Below are 9,382 nucleotides of genomic sequence, written 5' to 3'. Positions count from 1 at the left end.
TATTGTCACACCCCCATCTAAGGCCTAGGAGTATGACCCATAAGTTGGTATCGTAATTGTAAATAAATCAGAGTTACGTTTAGTTTGCGAAAGACTTATAAATTTTAAGGATCGATATATAATATTTACATAAAAGGCGGGATTATAGAATACCCGTTTGAGTTAACAAAAGATTACTTGTTTATGTTACAAACCACCATATATTAAGTTTTACAAAATAAAATCCGAGCCATCGGATATATAAGCACTTCGTCACTCCAAGGGCTAAACTTGTTCACCTGCAAAATGTAAGAAAATACGTCAGCAACGAATGCTGGTGAACACGTTCACGCATAAATACTTTCTTTTACTTTATTACCCCTCGAGACTACGCCTGTCTCGGCCCAACGTGGCTTAGGAATATCAAAGTCAAATAACACATTATAAACTAGAGCCTCTACACTAGGTCACCTCACAAACACCGCAGCGTTTGACTTAGTTAAGTACCCGTAAATATACACAACGGTCGTACTCCCTGCAGGAGAGCGTTCTACGACCAAGGGTGGTGCGATCATGCCCATACATCGCATAGTACCACCTATGTAAGGATCCAGACATATGTATACCACAGCCTGAGGGCTAGGTTCATACCCATAGTTATAACGGTTTTAAGAACACATAGTTCCTTGTAAACAATTTCATATAACAAGTTGACTCATTTTGAAAACAAGTTTAAAAGTTTGGGGGGCGTATTCACCTTATCTCTTTAGGATCGGCTTCACTCACCGTTCAAGGATCTTTCCCTTTCTTTATCTCGAACCTATAGTTACGAGTATAAATATTTGTTAGTCGGATACACGATCCGGCTTAAGACCTTTAGTCTTATATCTCAATACTCGATTGAACCTTTAGTTCAGTTCTTATTTCTTGAAAACCTCTTTTTTAAAAGTAAATTATAAACCTTTAGTTTATATAAAAACCCGACGTTTCTTCTTCTCTAAGAAACGTAATCTTTTCTTTTATTATTTAAGAATACTCTTTATTCATTAAATAAAATTTTCATAACAAAGAATATAATCATATATACTTACACACATATATATGTATCACAATATTCAACAATCAAACTTTCATTTGTCTCTTTGTTATGTTTTCTTTTCTTTTCTTTTCTGTTATCGAGGTATCTAGTATATCCTCGACTTAAGGCTTAAGCCTTGAATATAATATTAAATTATATTGAATTCGATACTACGCCTAGCCTTAGTGGCGTACCGAAATCCTAGGGACTTGAGCAGCACTCCGACGCCGCTTTACTTCTCGATCATCAAACGATTATGCCAATTTTCGATACTCGTTGACACGCTTATCGAGATTCATTGCCATTTCAACAACACCTTCTTGGTATGTGGGTGGAGGGTAGCACAAACTCTTAGGAAACAATTATATACAAATGATATTCAAGGCACGCTTATCGAGGAATTTGTGGCACGTTTTACTAGGATTTTTAGAGAGAGAGTGGTATTTATAGAGAGAGGTTAGAGAGCTGATTTGGGATGCTATTTATAGGCATTTTCTGGGCTCCCATCGTGGTACGCGATGGGTCCCTGGACAGACCTATCGCGTACCGCGATATAGGTCTGTCGAGTCACCCATATAGACCTGCCACGTGTTGACACGTGGCAGTCGTCGCTTCACGTGGCGACATGTGGCGACAGTGTTGCCACGTGGTGACACGTGGCAGCACATAGTGCCACCGTGTGCCACGTGGCACACGTATCACAAATTGTCAGAGGCTCCATCGCGGTACGCGATGGGCTTCTCCTTTTGTCCATCGCGTATCGCGATAGGACAAGAAATCAGATTTTTCATTTTAACCCTCAAGTTTGGATTTTGGCAATTTTAGTCCCTAGACTTTGGAAAGTTGATACTTTGAACTTGAAATTTTCGCGGTGTTACATCCTCCCCACCTTGAAACAAATCTCGTCCTCGAGATTGCTTTACTCAAACAAGTGTGGGTATTTTATTTTCATTTCCGATTCTAGTTCCCAAGTATATTCATGCCCTCTACGCGAATCCCATTTAACTTTCACAATTTTCAAAGTTTTTCTTTTCAATTTCTTTGTTTTCGAATTTTCAATTTTAATTGGACGTTCTACGAATTTCAAATTTTCGTTTATTTCTACGTCTTTCAATGGCATAGTCAAAGATTCATCGGTTAAACACTTACGTAGATTCGAAATATGGAATACATCGTGTATCCCTTGCATTTCTTCGGGCAATCGCAAATGGTATGCAACAGTGCCGATTCGTTCGAGTACCTCAAAAGGCCCAACGAATCGAGGACTTAATTTTCCTTTCTTACTAAAGCGAACAACGCCTTTCCAATGCGAGACTTTCAATAACACTTTGTCACCGATATTGAATTCTAATGGTTTACGACGGATATCAGCGTAACTCTTTTGGCGATCACGTGCCGTCTTAAGTCGTTCTCGGATTTGGAGAACTTTGTCGGTAGTTTCTTGGACTATCTCGGGTCCAGATAGTTGATTGTCTCCGGTTTCAGACCAACACACGGGCGTTCTACACTTTCGACCATATAACGCCTCGAACGGTGCGGCTTGAATACTTGCATGATAGCTATTATTGTACGAGAATTCCATTAGGGTAAGTGGTCGTCCCAACTTCCACCTAAATCGATCACACAAGCGCGGAGCATATCTTCCAATGTTTGAATCGTCCTTTCGCTTTTTCCATCAGTTTGTGGATGATAGGCGGTGCTAAGGTTCAACTTCGTACCAAAAGCTTGTTGGAAGCTTTTCCAGAAATGAGACGTAAATCGACTGTCTCGATCAGAGATGATAGACAACTGTACTCCATGTAAAGAAACTATGTTTTTTACATATATACGCGCTAGTCGATCCATAGAGTACGACTCATTGATAGGTATGAAATGTGCGGACTTCGTTAAACAATCCAAAATTACCCAGATAGCATTATGTTGTCGACTCGTCTTCGGGAGTTTGGTAATAAAGTCCATAGTGATTAACTCCCATTTCCACACAGGAAGTTCGGGTTGCTGAAGCAATCCCGAAGGCTTTTGGTGTTCAGCCTTGACTTTTAAACAAGTTAAGCATTTCTTAACATGCGAAGCGATATCCCTTTTCATCCCATTCCACCAATAGTTAGCTTTAAGATTGTGGTACATTTTATCACTTCCGGGATGCATCATGTATTTCGACTTGTGAGCTTCGTTCAAGATTTTCTCACGTAATTCTCCAACGATTGATACCCAAATCCTATTACCGAGTCTAAGGATACTATCGTCACCTTTGACTAACGAGTCAATGGTGCCGTTGCGTTTTTCATCGGCAATTTGGTTTTCCTTAATTGCTTGAGCTTGAGCGGACTTGATTTGTTCAATGAGATCAATTTGAAGTTCTAGACGCAACGCTAGGACTCTTTTGGGTTTCTCATGTTCCTTGCGACTTAAGGCATCAGCCACAATGTTGGCCTTACCTTCATGATAAACGATTTCACCACTAGCAGTCTCGACGCTTAGAGTTTTATCTAATTTTGTTAAAGGTTCGTTTAATAGACTACAGAAACTATAATCTATAAAACTTAGATTGGCACCCGAATCAAACAAAACTCTAGCATAGGTGTCGTTGACTAAAAACGTACCGGTTATGGTTTCCGGCATGTCAGCGGCCTTCTTTGTGTCGAGTACAAAGACTCGAGCGTTTCCCTTTTTGTTCTGGCCACTTCCACCAGCACCACCAGCAGCAGGCTTGTTCTTTGGGCACTCGAAACTTAAATGGCTCATTTCTTTGCAATTGAAGCAAGTCATCTTCTTTTCCAACAGTTAGCAACATCATGTCATGTACGATTACATGACTCACAAACTTTAGGAGATGGGGCGGAAATGCATCGGCCCTTATGGTATCTCCTACATGTCTTGCAAGGCGTAGAGTTGTTTCGGTTTACGCCTTTGCTCCTAAAGTTGGAACCTCCTCCAGTCCTTCCTTGAGCAGTTGTTGGTGTCACCTTCTTGTCCTCTTCCTTGTTACGGACCATGTCGCCCATCAAATACCCAACCAACTCCATTGCAGAGTCAGCAGTTTGAGGCAGGTGAGACCTCACCATGTCGCGGATTTCCCGCGGCCATCCCCATATGTAACGTTTAACTTTGCTGGACTCAGGGTTAACCAGCTGGTGAACAAGGCGACAATGCTCAAGAAATTTCGTGTTATACTCACGAAGATTTGTCCCTACGACCTTATGGTTAAAGAACTTGGTTTGACCTTGATCAGTTTTGTGCATTGGACAAAACTTCGCCATCACCATGGCTTTAAACTCATCCCACGACAAACTATACATCTTGTCTCTTCCTTTACTCATCAACAGCGCATTCCACCACTCGTGCGCTTCTCCCTTAAACATAAGAGCGGAGTACTTGTTTGTGATAACAAGAGTCTCCATCTCTTCAAGCCACCTCACGGTTGTGATGGCTCCTTTGTCACCATGGAACTCTTTCGGTCCATAGTATTTGAAATCTTTGAACATACACCCACTAACTTTTAACTTTTTAAACTTTTGTCTAACACCTTCGTCGGCATTAGAACCATGATCGCTCTCTTCATCAAGGAATGGTTTAGGACGAGATCTTTCGGATTTTCGATAGGGATGAACAGAAGGATTAACAGATCGGGAATGTTTGGTTTGTCTAGATTAGGATCTAAATGCTGATTCTTCCCTAACAGCATCTTTTATCATCTTTTAAATTTTGTTCATATATTTTTCAGGAATTTCTTCCTCTCGCTCGTTCTCGAGGCCTTTCCCCTTATCTTTTATCTCTCTCTCTCTCTTCGAGCTTCTCAATATTGTTACTTTGTTCAGACATTTCCTTTTTCAATTTAAGTCTGAAATTTTAACAACATTTCTTATATTAAACACACGTTTTATTTCATATATACTGTAACATCCCGAAATTTCTAAGGTAATATTAGTTATATTACTTATTAATAGATGGAAAGTTTACTCGGGTTATCAGGAAATAAATAATATAATAGGAGTTGGTATGGGTCGGGCTAGTGTTGGGTAATGGATGTGGGTTGTGGACTTGGGTTAATTGAGATGGGTTAAATGAGAATGGGATTTTAGGGATATAAATACCCCCAAAATCCCAAAATATCTCATTTCTCACCAACTCCCCAACACACACTCCATACACACTCAAAACACACACATTCTAACCGATCAAGATTCGAAGCCGAGACCCGAGATTTGTTGATAGATCTGAGTTGGTAAGGTAAGAACTAATCCCGCAAAGCTAATATTACTTAAAATGGTTAGGATTTGACGGGTTAACCGGACCCGAAACCTTACAGCCCAAATCGGACCCCTAAAACGTCGATTTTAGGCCGATTTGATGGTTGGGGTTTGTAGGCGCTGATCATACGGTTCCGTGGGTACCAAAATCGAGTTATTTGGCTAAGAAACGAATGAGTTATGGGCAAACAGATCTGCAGCGCGACAACTTCGCCTGCAAGATTAAGTTCGCCTGATGAACTTCGCCTTCAAGCGTAACTTCGCCTTCAAGCGTAACTTCGCCTAAGGATAACTTCGCCTACGGCCAAGTTCGCCTAAGGATAACTTCGCCTGAAGCCAAGTTCGCCTAAGGATAACTTCGCCTGAAGCCAAGTTCGCCTAAGGTTTAACTTCGCCTGAAGCCAAGTTCGCCTAAGGTTTAACTTCGCCTGAAGCCAAGTTCGCCTAAGGTTTAACTTCGCCTGAAGCCAAGTTCGCCTAAGGTTTAACTTCGCCTGAAGCCAAGTTCGCCTAAGGTTTAACTTCGCCTGAAGCCAAGTTCGCCTAAGGTTTAACTTCGCCTGAAGTGAGGTTCGTTTAGAAAATAAATTAAAACCTAATGGAAAATGTGTTAAGGCAGTTATCGAAAATAAAATTTTTCCAAGCTGACCTGGCAGCTCGACCCCAGCCAGGGGCTCTGCCCCTTGGACCCTGCTAGGGGCTGCCGCCCCTAGACCCCGCTGCCAGGGGCGCTGCCCCCGGACCCCCGTTCGTTGTGGGTCATATAAAGATAGAAATACATTATGAGAGGTGATAGTTAATTGATACGTGTAACTTGTTCAGTCAGCCGAGCCCAGTTAAGAGAAGGGATTTACAGCTATCAGAAACAGAAGCAGAGTTCAGGTGAGTTTCTAGCCCCATTTATGTGTTATGTTTTCGGGGCTGTGTGCATACTCAATGTGATAGTTAATACACTTATCCTAAGAGATAAGTGTATGCCTTATATGGATAATGTGAAATATATGAATGATTGCTTGATGGTACGTGAACGATCTTCGGATATTGCACGTACTGTCAGGTTGTAAAGCTATGTATAAGGTAGGAATGTTATGAATGAATGATTGCTTGATGGTACGTGAACGATCTTCGGATATTGCACGTACTGTCAGGTTGTAAAGCTATGTATAAGGTAGGAATGTTATGAATGAATGATTGCTTGATGGTACGTGAACGATCTTCGGATATTGCACGTACTGTCAGGTTGTAAAGCTATGTATAAGGTAGGAATGTTATGTATGAAGGATTGCTTGATGGTGCGTGAACGATCTTCGGATACTGCACGTACTGTCAGGTTGTAACGCTATGTGTACGGTAAGTATGATACGTATGCTTATGTGTATGAACGTGATAAAGTAATGAAAGAAAGAAATGATAATGTATGTCGTGTATGGTATATGTGATAAATACGATTGATTGCTTGACGGTACGTGAACGATCTTCGGATATTGCACGTATCGTCGAGGGAAGTGATTAGCTCCTTACATGGATATTAAATAACAACTTATAGATAGGGTTCCTTCAATGGAAAGTATTATGTTCCTTCAATGGAAAGTATAGGGCTCCTTCAATGGAAAGTATAGAGTTCCTTCAATGGAAAGTATAATGTTCCTTCAATGGAAAGTATAGGGCTCCTTCAATGGAAAGTATAATGTTCCTTCAATGGAAAGTATAGGGCTCCTTCAATGGAAAATATAGGGTTCCTCCTATGGAAATTATATATAGTATGGTAGTGGTAAAGGTTCTTTTAATAGATATTACGTGATGATCCTCCCATGGATATTTATACGAGGTTAAGGTAGAAATGTGTGTCTACGGATACGTTATGGAATGTATGAGAATAAAATTGTATGTTGCCTGATTAACTAGAACTCACTCAGCGTAGCTGACTTTCAGTATGCACGCAGGTGAGCTAATTACAGAGTTAGCATGAGGATGACACATGGCATGGATTGAACGGCTGGCATCTGAAGAAAGAAGTAAAGATGTTTTAAATATAAAGCTTTGTGTTATGGTATCAAAGAAAAGGTTTAACGTTTTGTAACAAATGATTGATGTTTTATATTCCGCGAAAAGTTTTATTAAACTCTGATTTGAAGGACTGTGTTTATGAGTAAATCCGACGCTAAAGTAGGGTCACCGGGTTCGGGGCCTTACAAGTTGGTATCAGAGCAAAGTTCAAGAGATTTAAGCATCCTACATGCTTAGACTTGAACAGAGAATGGGATTTAAGTAAGAAAAGAAAGAAGATGCCAGTTCAAGAATGCCATGTGTCGCTCAAGCAAGATCAGTAAAGGTGAAAGGTATGATTAAATGATATATGTTAATGAGAAAGAAAAGATATGAGAATGGTACGGATAGGAATAATTGATTGTTTGAATTGACTAACTACTTAAGTAGAACCAGCACAAATAGACTCATAAAAGGAAGTGTATAGGACACGGAAAGTAACGTGATCAGCTAATCACAACTGGCCACTGTTATTACCTGTTAGCCTTGCTATCCTTGTACTAAATAGTTCCTTGAGTGATGATGTTTGTGTTTTCCCTTTCAAGAATACTGATGGCTGAAGCTGGAGAATTTGTGGGAACTGGGGGTCGCACTGGACGTCGTGGCAGGCCTCGTCTTGTCCGGCAACCCTCGGTAGAAGAAGCTTCCCACACCGAAGATGAAGGAAGCGCAGCTGGAGGAGACCAGAACATCAACGAAGAGGTTCAACTTAGCCCTGCAGTTCAAGCAGCCATTGTTCAGGCTGTAGTTGCTGCTGTGAAGACCCTGATTCCCGAAGGATCTGCTGGAAGCCGTGAACGAACTGCTGGAGGGGCGGGTGGTGATGGTAGGATGGATGGGGAAGGTGAAAGAGGGGCCTCGAGTGGGGATAAGTCTGTGAAAGTCGATGATATGGGAAGAGAACAGGGTGGGTGCAGCTATAAGTCCTTCAAAGGATGCGACCCGCCAAAGCTGACCGGGTTGGGAGACGCAGTCGCTACTCTTCAGTGGATAACCGCCATGGATAAGGTTATCCGCATTAGCGAGTGCCGTCCTGACCAAGCTGTTGGTTATGCCACCCAATCATTTGAAGATGAGGCTATGTATTGGTGGGAGAGTGTGGAGCAGAGGAAGACCCGTGAAGAGATCAAGGCGATGAGTTGGAATGACCTAAAGGACATGGTGATGAAGAGGTTCTGCGCTGATACAGAAGTTGAAAGAGTGGAGATGAAATTTCTGAACTTGAAAGCGGGAGAGATGACACAACGGGAGTATACTACTGAATTCAACCGCATGTCTAGGTTGGTACCTGACATGGTGAACACCGAAGCTAAAAGGATCAAGTGTTACGTAAGGGGACTTCCGCAGAATGTTCGCACTTTGGTTAAGTCTAGTAAGCCCGCAACATTTGACTCGGCCGTGGAATTGGCCGAGATGATTTATGAGGACCTTGCCAACTGTGAAGGGGAGAAGATGGAACCGAAGAAAAAGAACCCAACCCCAGAACCAAGGGAAGCCAATGAGGTGGAACCACGCAAGAAGAAGGCAAGGCAAGAGGGGTTCACTGCTTGTGAAAAATGTGGGAAGAGACACCCCGGAGAGTGCAGAAAAGGATTAGGTGTTTGCTACAGGTGTGGAAGAACAGGACATTCCTCTTGGGAATGTAATGATTACCATAGGTGTCACAACTGTGGAGGACGTGGACACCTAGCAAGGGATTGCAAGAAGCCAAAGGGAGGACATGAAGGAGAGAGGAGTGCTTGAGGTTTAACAGATTCCTCCGTATGCTTGAAGAAGCCGTTCAAGAAGGCTAGATGCTAGCCATAAGTATTAAATCTATGTGTAACTTATTAATGACTCGATGCGTGTTGTTTTATGTTGAAGTTTAGACTGGTGTTTATTAATTATGGTACGAATTGTTTGAATGCAAATTAGTCATGATAAATTGTTGTGTTGTGATAGAGTGTCGACTTAGGCTTTAGCATTAATATGATATAAGACAAAGCCTCTTGAAGATTGAAATGAGACTTGGCACATCGAGGGCTTCATG

This window comes from Bidens hawaiensis, unplaced genomic scaffold (assembly GCF_021521415.1).
Source record: "Bidens hawaiensis isolate Kalapana, Puna unplaced genomic scaffold, B.hawaiensis_p1.1 tig00036873_1, whole genome shotgun sequence".
Classification (NCBI taxonomy): Eukaryota; Viridiplantae; Streptophyta; class Magnoliopsida; order Asterales; family Asteraceae; genus Bidens; species Bidens hawaiensis.
The sequence above is the reverse complement of the archived record's forward strand: the minus strand, read 5'-3'. Positions refer to the sequence as shown.